The sequence below is a fragment of the Lissotriton helveticus genome, chromosome 1_1, assembly GCF_964261635.1.
Source record: "Lissotriton helveticus chromosome 1_1, aLisHel1.1, whole genome shotgun sequence".
Lineage (NCBI taxonomy): Eukaryota > Metazoa > Chordata > Amphibia > Caudata > Salamandridae > Lissotriton > Lissotriton helveticus.
Genome location: NC_136057.1, coordinates 1,575,781,330 through 1,575,797,204, shown reverse-complemented (window position 1 = coordinate 1,575,797,204; position 15,875 = coordinate 1,575,781,330). Strand labels below are relative to the sequence as shown.

Genomic DNA, 15,875 nt, shown 5'->3' with positions numbered 1-15,875 from the left:
AGACTGAGTTAACATTCCGTTCAAAAAACTCTGTGATGTCCTGTTCTAATTCAGCAGCAAAGGCAGTATCTGTAAGATGTGCGGGGTTCAGTCGCCAGTTCAGGTAAGGGGCCATGATGAGGGGAATCTGCAGGGAAATCAGGACCGGTGAGTGATCAGAGAACGTACGCGCCAGGTGGTGTGCCTTGGTCAACCATGGGGACAGTCCTGCCGACAAGAATATATAGTCTAGGCGGGCCCATGTGGAGTGGAATGTTGAGTGGTGGGTGCCTTGCTTGGCGGTGGGGTGGAGGTGTCGCCACGCATCTACTAAGTGGTGTTCTTTCACTATTCCCAAAAGTGATCGTTGAGTATTCGTGTAGTGGGAGGCTTGCGGACATGATCTGTCCATCCCAGGTATTAGAGCAGTGTTGAAATCCCCCCCTAGTACCACGTGAGCTATCCCCAGGGCCTGTATTTTCCCCCACAATATGAGAAGAGCAGTCGGGTCATCAGTGTTAGGACCATAATAACATGCAAACAATATCGTATGTGCGTGTAATTTCCCCCAGACCATACAATAACGTCCCTCGGAGTCTATTTCAGTGCCAGCCGGAGTGAAATTCGTCCCCCGTCTTACAAGAATTCCCACCCCTCTAGTGTAATTAGAGTAAGATGAGAACACCTTGCACGCTGCCCATCTTGAAGCAAATGAGGGGGATCCATCTGGAGTTAAATGTGTCTCTTGCAGCAGAGCAATGGATATCCCCTGTCTGTCCAGATATCCCAAAATCTGCCTCTTCTTCCTCGGGTTATTTAACCCGCGTACATTCCAGGAGGCAATCTGGAACTGCGAGGCCGATTGCGGTCCAGCTACGTCTCCCATATTTCCCACAGAAAACATATATAACAAAGGTCTCCAACATCCATGTTTATATAGCATTTGACATCAAATATGTAACGTAATCCCCAACTTCTTCCTTGGCATGCCCAACAACAGGAATAAATGACAATTAGTGCTTTCGTGCAAGCATCATGTTGGAACATTTCCCCTCCCACACCGGCAACCCCAACCCGCCGGGAATTTGGAACCCACCCATCCCCTGGATTCCCACCCTCTCCCCAACTTAGAAACAGAAGCAATAATACAAATTCCCCTACTCTTCTTGCAGAAGGGGGGTATTGGGGCTCGCCCATCGGGGGTCAGTTCTAGGGGCACCCAACCTGCCATCCACCTCCCTACTTGCACCCACTAGGAGCCAGGTATGTACCTGGTCTCTCTGTGTGGGACGGAGGTGGGTGATCGAGCCCAAAAAGTCATATATACCGGTTTATGCAGAATTTTTAAAGTGTACCTCACCAGATTATAGGAGTCCCGTCCGACAATACTCATCTTAGGTGTAGCAGACGTTGAGGCCGCTTTTTATTCTTGCTGGTTCATGGGCGAGGGGGATCTGGAGCAACGTCTTTCAGCGCTTTCTCTGGTTTTATCTTTCTTGTGTTGTTTGAGGAAATCTTCCACCTGTTGTGGGTTTTGGAAGAAATGTTGTTTGCCTTGGAAGGAAACTTTCAATTTTGCCGGATATAGCATGGCATATGTCAACTCTTGATCCTGCAGCTTTTTCTTCACTCCGGAGAATTTCCTCCTGGCCTCCTGTACCGATGGGGTGAAGTCAGGGAAGAAGGAGAGCGTAGTATTGCAGTAGCCCACAGTACCGATCTCTCGTGCCCGCCGCAGCACTGCGTCCCGGTCCCTGTAATTGAGGAATCTCGCGATGATGGGACGCGGCAGGGCACCTGGTGGTGGGCGCGCGGCTAAGGATCTGTGGGCGCGCTCTACTATTAGGTGCGAGGAGAATGATTCTTTACCAAAGAGTTCGATGACCAAATTCTCGATAAAAACCTCCATTTTCCCCGTGTTTGTGGACTCCGCAAGGCCCAAAATGCGAATGTTGTTGCGCCGGGACCTCGCTTCTAAATCTTCGTTCTTTTCAGCAATGATTTTTAGGAGCCTGTCCATTTGGGTCACTTGCCTGCTATTGAAGGTGGCGCCATCTTCCAGTTCAGAGATCCTATCCTCCGCGTCTTTGATTCTGGTGTCGTGTTGTTCCAGCTTAGTGACCACGCTGTCCATGCGAGTGTTTATCGTGTCTATTTTGGAGTCGATGTTAGATAAACTCTGTTGCATGCTGATCAGCAAGGTTTTCCAGCCCTCGTCTGGGGGTCCTCGGGCGGAAGGGCTGTCACCCGGCTCCTGTGCACCCTTGGGTTTTTTTTTAGTTTCAAACGGTATCTTAGATTGTCTGGCGTCGTTTCGCCCCATGTCGCGTCTTGGCGTTCGCGAGGCCGATGAGGCACCAGCAGCCAGGGCGCAGTGGGGTGGCGTACTGTCCAGTTGTACGGGGGTGGCCGGGGCGGAGTGGGACCGCGGGCAATGCTCCTTCTGTGAGATATGGCGAAGACTACGTCTGTGAGTGGCGTTCGGGGTGCAGCTCCGATCTGTAGTGTCTTCCGCGGCGCAGTTTATATTCTCGCTCCTCTATACGGAGATGGGGACAGCGGTCCTATCTCTCCTATGGCCTCGGTCTGGGCAGGAGATGGCTGCGGGGCAGAGCGTTTCGCGTAGCTTCTCTGTCCTCTGTGATTCCAAGGCACAGGCGCAGTGGGGTCCCTCAAGGTCCAGACCACGACAGGTGAGCACAAGGGGAAGCAGCACCACCGCTGGAGGGATCCAACTTAGATGAGGGAGGTGTTATACTGCAGCCTTGTGGAGCCACTGGTAGTTGCTATTCGGGTGTCGCAGGTAAAGATGGATATCGGTCCCTGGGCCCTCCTGCACCCCGCGCACAGGCCGCCGCTCACTGAACTGATGTGGCCCTGAATGCACTCTCGAGGAGAAAGCGCGCTAGGGTATGAGGTTGGGGGGAGGAGCGTCCTCCTGTCGTGCTAGGCAGGCAAGCCCACCAGGTAAGCAGGTGACCCGTAAGCTACAAGCCATGTTTCGCGGGCAATTTAGTCAGGGGCCGGTGACGTTAGTGGGCTAGACCAGTGCCCGGGAGGGTACTGCGAGGGGTAGATTCGGCACTTTTATTTCCCTGGGGAGCAGTCCGTTATGGTCAGTAATCCACCCTTGTCCCAATAGTCTATCGGAGCCGCTGTTGCGCCTGTGGGTCCGGGTTCTCTTCGGCAAGTGTCTCTGACGATAGTAGGCCTCTAAGTCTCGGGGTAAATTTGCAGGCAGCTACCGGCAAATAGGAGGCGGTGAGGGGGTCGCAGCTGGAGAGCGGGCGGGCTCCGCCGGCGGTTGAGGCAGTGCAGCGTGTGATTTTGCGCCTTGGCACTTACTGTGTGTCTGACCTCGCAAGCGCCCCTTCTAGGCCTCCAAGCTTCGGGGAAAGGCGCAGGTTGCTTCCGGCAGTTTGTAGGCCGCGGGGAGGCCGCAGCCGGTGAGCGGGCGGGTCCACTCGTCGGCCGCTGCTGTGTAGGGCGTTATGTAGCGCCTGGCGATTTCAGTGTCCCAGGCCTCGCAAGCAACGTCCCAGCCGCGTATTCAGTGGGTAGTGGAGCGCCGGTCGCAATACTTTACAGCAGGTGAGTCCGTGAAGCCCGCCGGCAGTTCCCGCCAGCAGTTTTGAAATTCGCGCTTTTTATTTCTCCCCTCTTCAAGCAGGGCTCTCCGTTAACACACTATGGGCTTCCTCCGGCAAAGTTACTGGCTCAGGAATCTTGGCAAGGACGATAGCTTCCGTCGCTAGTTGGCGGCGCAGCCCCGATGAGGCCGCAAATCCCCGGAGTTTCCCAGCAGGCCGATCCCACAGATGGGCAGGTCATGCACCAGCACCTCAGGCCGCTTCCAGGAAGGCTGGTGGATATCTCCGCCTACGGCTGGCCGATTTTGACAGTTTCAGTACCGTTGTGGTCCGTGGAGTGTCATAGACACAGTGGCGAGGTGTCTGGGAAGTTTTTCCCGGTCAGAATGGTCAAAAGGATAGTGCAAAGGGTCGGTCTAGCGAGAGCCTCACTACAGTGCGGCCATCTTGGTTTGGCGCCACCTAGCGCCCCCCATAGGAAAAAGACAGTTCACACCCCTAAACAAGTATTGAGGATGCAAGTTGCCTTTTTGCTTGAATTCCTCTCGAGCACAGTATATTTATGTTTCTGATACTGTGGGTCGCCCGAGCGGTAACTCCGCGTCCGACGGAAAGGCGATGAAGCGCAGCGCATCAGACTGCATGGCAAAGGTATGGTTAAGAGATGAAGAACGGACTAGTCTCACAGGGAGCCTCGTATGAGTGAGTGCAGTGAGTGTGAGTGCAGAGTGACTGTGAGTGCAGAGTGAGAGCAGAGTGAGTGCAGAGTGACTGTGAGTGCAGAGTGACAGTGACTGTGAGTGCAGCGTGACTGTGAGTGCAGAGTGAGTGCCAGAGTGACTGTGAGTGCAGAGTGAGTGCGAGAGTGACTGTGAGTGAGTGCGAGAGTGACAGTGAGTGCAGAGTGAGTGCGAGAGTGACAGTGAGTGCAGAGTGAGTGCGAGAGTGACTGAGTGCAGAGTGAGTGCAGAGTGACTGTGACAGTGATGCAGAGTGACTGTGACTGCAGAGTGAGTGCAGAGTGACTGTGAGTGCAGAGTGAGAGCGAGAGTGACTGTGAGTGCAGAGTGAGAGCAGTGAGTGCCAGAGTGACTGTCAGTGCAGAGTGAGTGCAGAGTGACTGTGAGTGCAAAGTGAGTGCCAGAGTGACTGTGAGTGCAGAGTGAGTGCGAGAGTGACTGTGAGTGCAGAGTGAGTGCGAGAGTGACAGTGAGAGTGACAGTGAGTGCAGAGTGAGTGTGACAGTGAGTGCAGAGTGAGTGTGAGAGTGAGTGAGTGCAGAGCGACTGTGAGTGCAGAGTGAGTGCAGTGACTGAGTGCAGAGTGACTGAGTGCAGAGTGACAGTGAGTGCAGAGTGAGTGCAGAGTGACAGTGAGTGCAGAGTGAGTGCGAGAGTGACTGTGAGTGCAGAGTGGGTGCAGAGTGAGTGCCAGAGTGACTGAGTGCAGAGTGACTGTGAGAGCAGAGTGAGTGCTAGAGTGACTGTGAGTGCAGAGTGAGTGCAGAGTGAGTGCAGAGTGAGTGCGAGAGTGACTGAGTGCAGAGTGAGTGCAGAGTGAAATGAAATGAAATGATGATGAAATGATTACGCTCTTGTATAGCGCACGACTACCCGTAGGCATCTCGGCGCTTGCTTAGGGAACCCGTCCTGGTATTCCCCTGTGAGATACCCCGGCAGGGTGTCCACAAGGTGAAAGCCAGGCATCCCGCCGCGAAGGGCCGTAGTGGAGATTAAGCAAGCTATTGCCCAGAGTCGCAGAGTGTGACCCCGTGAGTTGAGTAGGCACCGGAACGAGAATTATCAAGTCCGTGGAATTTTTGAGCCCGAGACCCGCCGAGGCGGGGAATCGAACCCTGGTCCACGGCTGATCTCAGCTTCCAGGTCTGCCGCCTCTAACCACTGAGCCACGCTTCTCCAGTGAGTGCGAGAGTGACTGAGTGTGACTGTGAGTGCAGAGTGAGTGCAGCGTGAGTGCGAGAGTGACAGTGAGTGCAGAGTGAGTGCGAGAGTGTCAGTGAGTACAGAGTGAGTGCGAGAGTGACTGTGAGTGCAGAGTGAGTGCAGAGTGAGTGCGAGAGTGACTGTTAGTGCAGAGTGAGTGCAGAGTGAGTGCCAGAGTGAGTGCCAGAGTGACTGTGAGTGCAGAGTGAGTGCGAGAGGGACTGTGAGTGCAGAGTGACTGTGAGTGCAGAGTGAGTGCGAGAGTGACTGTGAGTGCAGCGGGAGTGCAGAGTGACTGTGTGCAGAGTGAGTGCAAGAGTGACTGTGAGTGCGAGAGTGACTGTGAGTGCAGAATTAGTAGTGCCAGAGTGACTGTGAGTGCAGAGTGAGTGCAGAGTGACTGCAGGGTGATAGTGACTGTGGAGTGACAGTGACTGCAGTGTATGAGTGTGCAGGGTGAACACATGGATAAAACACATTGCCATTTACAATGCCATTATCTCTAACTCAAAAAAATCCGAGACCTATTGCATTTCTAATGCTTGTTAAAATAGATACTATTCAACGTTCCTTCCCTTCCATTATTACTAATATGCAAGAGGAAAGCAGTGATCAAGTAAGGCTATGAGCAATTCAGGCAAACACTTAAAACATATAAAATGGATCTTTCTACTTATTATATAAAATAGGCATTATTAAAATCAAACAATGATTAAAGGAAGAATTGGTCTAGGTAAGAAGAATCAAATTCAGAAGCCTACTACGTTTGTGCCAGACTGCCTGTAAGAATTTGCTCACAGCAAGGACAATAACAGGGGTAGTGTCACTTTTTAAAATTCTACAAGCCACTAAATATTTAATCACCTTCAGGTAATGACATAAAGGGATAATCCATTTCCGGCGTGGGCCTAGATAGTTGGGACAGAAAAATAATATATGTACCTAATCCTCGTCTTCCAGGCCACACCAAGTCGAAAGCGAATGTAAAGGCTTTTAGCTAAAGGAGAGGAAACAAAATCTAAAAAAACAAGAAAAAGTTTTGATGTCTAAAAATTTGTTCATCCTTGTGCCTCCTTGCTGGTTATTGGAATAACTAACTTGGATGTAAACCTAGTAGCTTGATTTCATGATGTTAAAATCGATTTTGCTAATTTTTTCCAGGTTAGGCTATAATCTTCTCAATCCCAGTTTATTTAACCAGTTGGAAACGTGTTTGGCCCAGGTTATCGACTTGGCACCTCTACTAGAGAGCACTTCAACGAGACAATCTCTAAATTCCCTTAGCTCAGGGGTGGCCCATAGTCGAATCCAGTAGACAAGTGGTCTAGGAGCGGCTAGATCTGCAATTCTTTTAAGTCCTAAATCAAAGAACAGGGGCTTTAGCAGTGTGCTGGTAGGGACAGAGACCAACCGTCTTAGAAATGTATTTTCTGCAGCAGTAAGTAAGGAGACATCAGCACACCCCCTTATCTCAGCTCCTTAAAGAGCAGCCTCTTGTGCCTTGCCGCGGTAAACTTCTAAAGCTGGCGAAACAGCACAAGAGCTTGTTTGTCTATGCAACCTTTAGATAGCATTTGCTCAAGTAGTAACGTTTTTTTCCTAAGCTGGTCTTTCCACTTCAAGCTCTATGTTACCTTAACTCCTAAATAATGAAAGCCCCTCACCCTCTCCAGTGCTTACCCCCCAGCACGTATGACTCAGTTTTTGCCCACTCCCTTCCCAAACACCATAAACTTGGTTTTATTAGCATTAAGCACCAGGCCCCTTGACATACAGAAATCTGTGAATTTGTTAACAAGGAGCTGGAGTCTAATTGGGGTTATGGAGATGAGAAGGGAGTCGTCAGCAAATAAAAGAATCGGTACCTTGCTGCCGTTCTGTGTAGGGGAATCATTTCTGCAGTCCTTCAGAATATCATCCACTTTGTTTATATAGAGGGTAAAGAGCGTAGGAGCAAGGACTCACCCCTGACGCACACCCCATTGAATAGGAATACGTTTGGTTAGCTCTCCTGTATGCCCACACAGCCCCTGAATAAAGTTGTTACTGTACAGCTTGGACATAAGATAGATCAAATTCCCAGGAACTCAAATCCTATTTAGGATATGCCACAAGTTGGTACGGGGAATGAGATCAAAGGCAGCCTTAAGATCAACAAACGCCACATAGAGCTTCTGCTGTTGAAGTAGAATATATTTCCAGTGTAATGTGGCGAATCTGGAAACTTGGTCTATGGTGCTCAGCTTAGGGCGAAATCCAGCTTGGAGGGCTGACATGATGTTATTTGTGTCTACCCAGTATAACAATTTGTCAAGGATTTGCTTGCAAAAATCTTCTGGGCATTGTCGATTGAGCTAATTGGCCCATAATTCCAGGGCTCATATGCGTCGCCCTTCTTGTATATTGTTACAATCTCTGCCCCTCTCCTGGAGTCGAGTATCTCTCCCCCTTGCGCATTGGCATTGGCAAGTAAATTAAAATAGACCGTCCAAATCTGAGGTTCCAATTTATATAAATCCCCTGGAGCCTTAGTAGTTCTTAACGCAGAGATGGTACTAGCAGTATCCTCTAAGCTAAAAGTAATAGCTGGACATTAAGATTCTGTAGTATCACAGCAAGGAGAGCCCATAAAGAGTACTGTGTTACCACAAGGACCTGGGGGACAGCGGTCAGTAGCCCATACAGATAAAAAAATGGGATACCCACTTATCAGCTGATATATGATGTTGGTGGCTCTTTGTATTTTAGCCCTAGACTATTGATCAAATTGACTTAATCCCTTGGTTAATTAGTCAAAAGTAGAAATGCGATTCAATCTGCATTTAAGAAATCAAACTATATGGGAGAGAGAAATTAATGAAATAGGCAGAAAAACACCATCCACAGTTCAAAGATTTGTATTTATCAAGAACGAAATATTACAGTTATTTACATTGTCAAGCAACAACAACTAAAATGTACGGCGCAAAGACTAAAAAAAGAGCTATAGTCAAGGGTGAACAAAGAGGTGCTCAAGTGTTGAGAGGAGAGAAGAAAAAAGATTAAGGCATCTTCCGAGGAAGCAAAATTCCCTAGAGCATTAGGGTCGAAACGTCGACACCTTTTTATTTTGTGTGCCTGTACCCTTCACCTTCCCCTTGGTTTCCTCCCCCAAGAACAATCTGGACAGGCCTAGTCAACTAGCGGAATTGAAACGCTTGTTTGTTTTTTGTAAATATTCAAATCAGATGCCTTAATCTTTTTTCTTCTCTCCTCTCAACACTTGAGCACCTCTTTGTTCACCCTTGACTATAGCTCTTTTTTTAGTCTTTGCGCCGTACATTTTAGTTGTTGTTGCTTGACAATGTAAATAACTGTAATATTTCGTTCTTGCTAAATACAAATCTTTGAACTGTGGATGGTGTTTTTCTGCCTATTTCATTAATTTCTCTCTCCCATATAGTTTGATTTCTTAAATGCAGATTGAATCGCATTTCTACTTTTGACTAATTAACCAAGGGATTAAGTCAATTTGATCAATAGTCTAGGGCCATTGTTGTTTATATCACTGATACCCAGGTCCTATGATTTAGTGGGTTTTACCCCATTGATTTAATGGTCTTTGTATTTTAGGGCCAGATGTACGAAATATTCATGCATGCGCAAAAGGGTTCGCGACCCGTTTGTGCATGCAAAAATACCTAAGGGCCATGTTCAATCCCTAATTAGCGAGTCGCAATTTATTTGCGACTCGCTAATTAGGATTTGCGACTTGCTATTAGGAAGGGGCGTTTCAAGGACGTCCCTTCCTAATAGCGAGTCTGAGCACTATGTATGACTGTTTTGCGACCGATCAAAACAGTCGCAATTTACCACCTACTTCAAGTAGGTGGTAAAGCATTTGGAAACGGGTAGGGTTTCCCAGGGACCCCTTCCCCTCTGGGAATGCATGGGGAAACATTTTTTAAGGGACCAATGCCTGCCCTTAAATAATCAAACGAAAACGTTTCATTTTTTGTTTCATATGCATCCCATTTGCCTATAAGGAAAATGGGCAGCATTTAAAATAAAAAACTGCTTTATTTAAAAGCAGTCCCAGACATGGAGGTCTGCTAAGCCCAGCAGGCCACCATCCCTGGGAGGGCCAGCCATTCCCAATGGGGTCACAAATTGCGAGTGGCTCATTAACATTCATGAGCCTCGCTTTTTGCGACCCCATTGGGAATCACTAACAGTGTCTCTGGCACTGTTGTATAGTTGCTTTTGCAACTCGCAAATTGCAACTCACAACTCACAATTTTTGCAATTTGAGAGTTGCAAAAGCAAATAGTCATACTGTTTTGATTCTATCTAGGACCCTAATTCGATATTCCCGACTTATGCCCTTATATGGTTATAACAAATAATATCCTTATAAAGGCATAAGAATCATATCCATATTTAGTAATAGCCAATGCGGTCCAAATACGGCAAGGCTACTCCCATAGACTCCTAGAAAGTACAACGCGTTCTTTAAACAAACCAAGCCTCCAGCAGCCCGGGAAATCCCCCTGCTTTTGTTTTGATTTGAACAAGAACTCCTGGAGTCCAGAAAGAACTGTTAGTTCTTAGTGACGTCTTATGTCCAACCTTACGTCAAACCCGGCACCTTCCAGGTATAAATATACCAACGTTGCCTTAAGCAAACACACGGTGGTTTGGAGCAGTGCGGCTATCTACTTGCCCGACGCCCAGCTGATGCGAGAGCCGAAGGAAGCTGACCCTCCCATTTGACGCACTGAGAGAGACGCTGTCTTTTCTCCTGCCGAGAAAATCCAGCTCCGGTGTTTCCAGTCACCCTTGCGGGTTGCTGGGAGATTGAGTTCTGAGAGAGAGATACAAGACCTCCTTCATTCTAGAACCAAGGTACGGAGCTGATTAAACCCTTAAGAGAATTCTTGATTCAGATTCTTGGCAAAAACCAACTTAACTTAAACTGCAACTTACTTACTCCTTCCCACGTATTAGGTTTAGGTCAGGTACACCGGGGTAGGCGTACCTTAGAAGCACCAGTTGAGTAGGTTAGTCAATGTTTTTATGTATGTATATATTTTATCCGTTTTAAAGTATCATATGGCTAAGAAACCATATCAATGCTTTTACAGTATTATTTCATAATACTCCTTTTACTGTACGCACTTTACTTCATGATAAGTATTGCAATTGTGGCAACTCTTTTATTGAAAACGCCCGTCTCTCTATTTCTCTGCACTCTGGTGAAACTAAGTTCGCACGATTGACTGAGTGAAATAGCGGTCTATTGTTTTCACACGCATCTAGAGATATACTCTTTATTCTGAGGGATCAAAGTTGTCATGTTTATGCGGTTGTCAGAAACTAATCCCTTCTTGTCTAAATCAGGAGAGTTAACTCTTTCCTGAACATTCGAGAACGTTTCTAGTGACCTCTGAGCTAGCTGGCAAACTAATTATGTCTAATATAGTCAGTAGAGACCTAGATGACCTCAGTCCTACGTCTACACTGCTGTTTATATTATTCCAATGCGCAGAGCCTATTGGGAATATAGGAACTACACTACATGGCGCCCAACGTTTGGTAAGGCGATAATCTAACGCAAGACAGTAGAGCAGAGGTCTTCAAACTTTTGGATGCCGAGAACCCCCTGTCAACATTTTCAAGTGTAAGGACCCCCTCCTGACAAAAATTTCTAAACCTCTAGGTTGTGAGTAAGGTGAGGACCACATTATGCGACAGGCTTGACTAAATTGTGTGAGTAGAAAATGTAAATAATGTTTTGTGATGCTGTGTATTTTGGGGTAGCATTGCTTTATCATTTAGAATTTAGTAATACTGAGGAAAGATCTCACCCCATCAGTACCAGTTTATAACCAAAATACAGCAATTAACATCAGAAAGACGTCTAGTCAACCTCTGTGAAGGACCTCCCAATCCGCAGGAATATGCGCTGCCACATTAGAAGCTCACCTGGCCATGGCCGGGAGCAGCAAGGGTGCATTCAAACCGTGGCGGTGTTGTGCAGAGTTAAGTAGTTTACCCATGCCCCTTTCCTCTCACCCCCTTCGTTCCATCCCTCTCTTCTCTCCTCTCCCAACCCCGGATCCCTCTCTCACATTGCAGGCAGATGGGTATTAGCCCCAGGACACCTTTTGGTAACAGTAGCGCACTACAAATGTAAATAATAGGCAGAAGCAGGGGATTCACTAGACCCGAACTTTGGGGGGGGGGGTAACACTCCCAGCCAGGTCTTGTCTAAGCACTGGTCGCACACGGTGCAACAGTCTTTCCACCTTCTCCATGAATTCCCTCACTACCACTCACCAACAATACACCTCATCTCTCTATAGCACCTGTCTGACAAACATTTCATTTTTTTTTTGCGCTACTCATAGTTTACTCACACTCAGTTCTGTGATGTGCATGGTACATCGTCTTTGTACCAGGCACTTTAACCTTCTGCACTGTGTGGGTGACAAGAGTGCCCATGTGACTGCACGTTGAGCAATGCAACAGTGTGAGAGTAGGGTAAAAGGAGTGACTGCAGGGTGAGTGAGGTGACCATATGAATGTGGGTTCGGCTGTAAGTGCAGAGTGGGACGAATTAGTGCATGGTTAGTGATGGCCTTGTTTGAGTGAGCTACAGATTGAGCAGTAAGGGGGGACAGGTGAGTGAAGTGTCACATGAGTGCAGGGTGAGAAGTGTGTTCGTGTGACTGCAGGGTGAGGTACAGAGTGAAAAATGCAAGTGAATTTTTAGTGCAGAGTGATCACTGTGAGAGCAGGGTGAGCGGGTGAATGTTGTGAGTGCATGGTGATCAGTGTGAGTGCATTGTGATCACTGTGAGTACATTATGGTCACTGTGAGTGCAGGGTGAGTGGGTGAATGTTGTGAGTGCATGGTGATCAGTGTGAGTGCATTGTGATCAGTGTGAGTGCATTGTGATTAGTGTGAGTTCATTGTGATCAGTGTGAGTGCATTATGATCACTGAGTGCAGGGTGAGCGGGTGAATGGTGTGAGTGCATGGTGAATGGTGTGAGTGCATGGTGATTGGTGTGAGTGCAGGGTGAGCGGGTGAATGATGTGAGTGCATTGTGATCAGTGTGAGTGCATTGTGATCAGTGTGAGTGCAGGGTGAGTGGGTGAATGTTGTGAGCCCATGGCGATCAGTGTGAGTGTACTGTGATCAGTGTGAGTGCATTGTGATCACTGAGTGCAGGGTGAGCGGGTGAATGGTGTGAGTGCATGGTGATCGGTGTGAGTGCATGGTGATCGGTGTGAGTGCATGGTGATCAGTGTGAGTGCACTGTGATCAGTGTGAGTGCACTGTGATCAGTGTGAGTGCATTGTGATCACTGAGTGCAGGGTGAGTGGGTGAATGGTGTGAGTGCATGGTGATTGGTGTGAATGCATGGTGATCAGTGTGAGTGCATGGTGATCGGTGTGAGTGCATGGTGATCGGTGTGAGTGCATGGTGATCAGTGTGAGTGCATGGTGATCAGTGTGAGTGCATGGTGATCAGTGTGAGTGCATGTGATCAGTGTGAGTGCATGGTGATCAGTGTGAGTGCATGGTGATCAGTGTGAGTGCATGGTGATCAGTGTGAGTGCATGATGATCAGTGTGAGTGCATTGTGATTGCTGTGAGTGCATGGTGATCAGTGTGAGTGCATGGTGATCAGTGTCAGTGCATTGTGATCAGTGTGAGTGCATTGTGATCAGTGTGAGTGCATGGTGATCAGTGTGAGTGCATTGTGATCGCTATGAGTGCATGGTGATCAGTGTGAGTGCATTGTGATCAGTGTGAGTGCATGGTGATCAGTGTGAGTGCATTGTGATCGCTGTGAGTGCATGGTGATCAGTGTGAGTGCATTGGGATCGCTGGGAGTGCAGGGTGAACGTGAAAGTGAAGGCGAGAATGAGAAGTGAGTAGTCTGAAAGCAGGGTGCATTCCCAGAAACTTGAAGCGTAGGGTTTCAGATATAAGTTAAACTATTGCTATAATGGCATTAATCAGGGTTCGAGGGTAGAGGAAATAAATAATGTGCTGATCCTGCAACAAACTTCCAGTCTAATGATTAGGGTTACCAGCTCATTATTTTGATGGCCCAGAAATAAGAAGTCACCTACAGCTGTATTTTTTGCACTTATCTGTGAATACTTAGAACAGCAAATATAAATAGAAAGCACTTTTAATTGTGTTCTAGGGATGCCTCAATGATCCATGACCAATAATTAAAGAGAATAAAGACAGAAAAGTCACATAACTAATTAATACATACTTTTTTATTTATAACTCAATTTAGTGTCAAGAGCAGGTCTCTGCAGGATCTTTAAACAACACATAGCAGGCATGTTTCTTTTGGCAACCCAACTTTATATTTCTTTTCATTGAATGCATTCTCACACTACAGCAGTAAGTGTAAAAATACAAATGTAAGGAATAGGCAGAGTGGGGGCCCAGGGGGTACTGGAACCATAAAAAAACTAAGCTTTGGTAATCAGTTAACAAAGGCATGTAAATATGCTAATGGTCTTTAAAGACCTGTGAAAAACTAGGGGCCGGAGATAAGACTCCAGACACTGCCCAGCAGAGGCCCCAGGAGCGCGAGCTGCACTGCAGCAGCCCGGGCTGAGACACAGGATGGGGGAGGAGGGGGGCTGGAGGCCAGGGCAGAAGTGACACTGTGAAGGCGCGACCCCCTTTGCATCGCTCCAGGGCCCCCCTGGGGGTCGCGCCCCACAGTTTGAAGACCCCTGCATTAGAGTAACTCAGTCGTGCTTTTCACACAGACCCCTTTCCCGTAAAAACTCCAAAAGACGTTTGGAGTGGGTAAAAGGTTAATGTCCGCCAGAACTTAGTAGGAAGAGATTCCTATGTATAGTTTTTGGTTTAGCCAACGTTGAAGGATACATACAGTGTTCCAAAATATTGTGCACCTAATCTTTGTTTCCTTGAAACTTGCTCTGCAACAAAAACTTTCTGTCAGAAAAATGTCGGATAGTGAAGAGGAAAGAGAGAGAGCTAAATTAGAAACTCAACTTTTAGCGGATGTATGACATTACAACGCATGCTTTTACATCGCATGCTTTTACATCGCAGTTTTTACAACGCATGCTGTTACAACGCATAGCGCTTTGGGGTGCTGGATAGTGAATAGTTTAATTTACTATTCCAACTCCAATCCCCGTGGATAGTAGGGAAGGTGTTGGATAGTAAATTAAATCTATTCCCTATCCTAGAGCGCCCCCCAGCGCAATGCGTTGTAATGGTTTGCGTTGTAAAAGTTGTAATGTAAAAGCACTGCGTGGTAAAAGTTGCGTTGTAAAGGATGTTTCCCACTTTTAGCGGATGACACAAGTCACAAAAGAAAATGACCCGAATGCTATAATCATTCCGGTAAATGTAAGAAAAACTATAACCTAAAAACTTATAGAAAATGGAGTATCATCAAGAGGTGGTACAGTCATATTCGTGGTAGAGGCACATGAATATCGGCAGACAGAGGTGTTCTATTCATGGATACATTTTCCATCAGCACACGCTGTGACACACGAGTTCCACTATTACAAAATAGAGGAACCTCTGGATGAATACGCTCCTTTCGAGGACATTGAAATCCCACTAACTTACCAAGAGCACCTGCTCTGATTTAATGGCGCCCTAAAACATCAAAATCACATCACCAGGCTCGGTCCACTAGCTAGACCAGGAGCCACGTGGCCGGTTCTAGCCAGCTACACACCACATCCAGACATTGAAAAAATGTCAAGCAAAGAACTTTTAGCTAAACTAAAAGATTTAACAAAGGCATATAGAGAATTAGTTCAATTGGCAATGGACGATATAACGTACCTGCAGAAATTGAAAGAAACAGATATGGCAGAACAACCATTTGAACTGGCCAGAATAATAGAAAAATCCTATGAAGAACTAGGTAGAGATAGATTGGGTGGGAAACCAGTAAAACCCCAACTAACTGAAAATCCTGAAAGTTGGGATGGTAATAAACAATCCACTCCCAGAGAAAAACGATTCCAGTCCAGAGGAAGGTCTCCTCAACGGAAAGATAGATCTCCAGACCGAGGAAGCAAGTCTCCCCAAAGGGAACCCTCTGAGAAAAGATACAACCTTAGAGATAGGGATAAATTGAAAAAACCTGATAGATATCAAGATATGGATACACGTCCCTCTCGATCTTTTCAGACTTCCTCACAGAAATCGGAAAGAAGAGGACGGTCAGAACACAAAGAAGAGCACGTCAAGTCCAAAGACAAGGAACCTGCTCGTCAAAGTAAAAAATTACAATTTCCAAAGAAGAAGGTAGCCAGTATTAAAATAAAACATGCCGAGGATACTGAGGACAC

The 15,875-nt window shown here is 47.2% G+C and overlaps 1 protein-coding gene across 3 annotated transcripts in view; it reads right to left on the bottom strand.

Moving 5' to 3' along the window:
• LOC144828766 (volume-regulated anion channel subunit LRRC8A-like) overlaps nucleotides 1-15,875 on the bottom strand; it is a 1,419,577-nt gene that overhangs the window by 1,104,757 nt on the left and 298,945 nt on the right. The window lies entirely within an intron of this gene.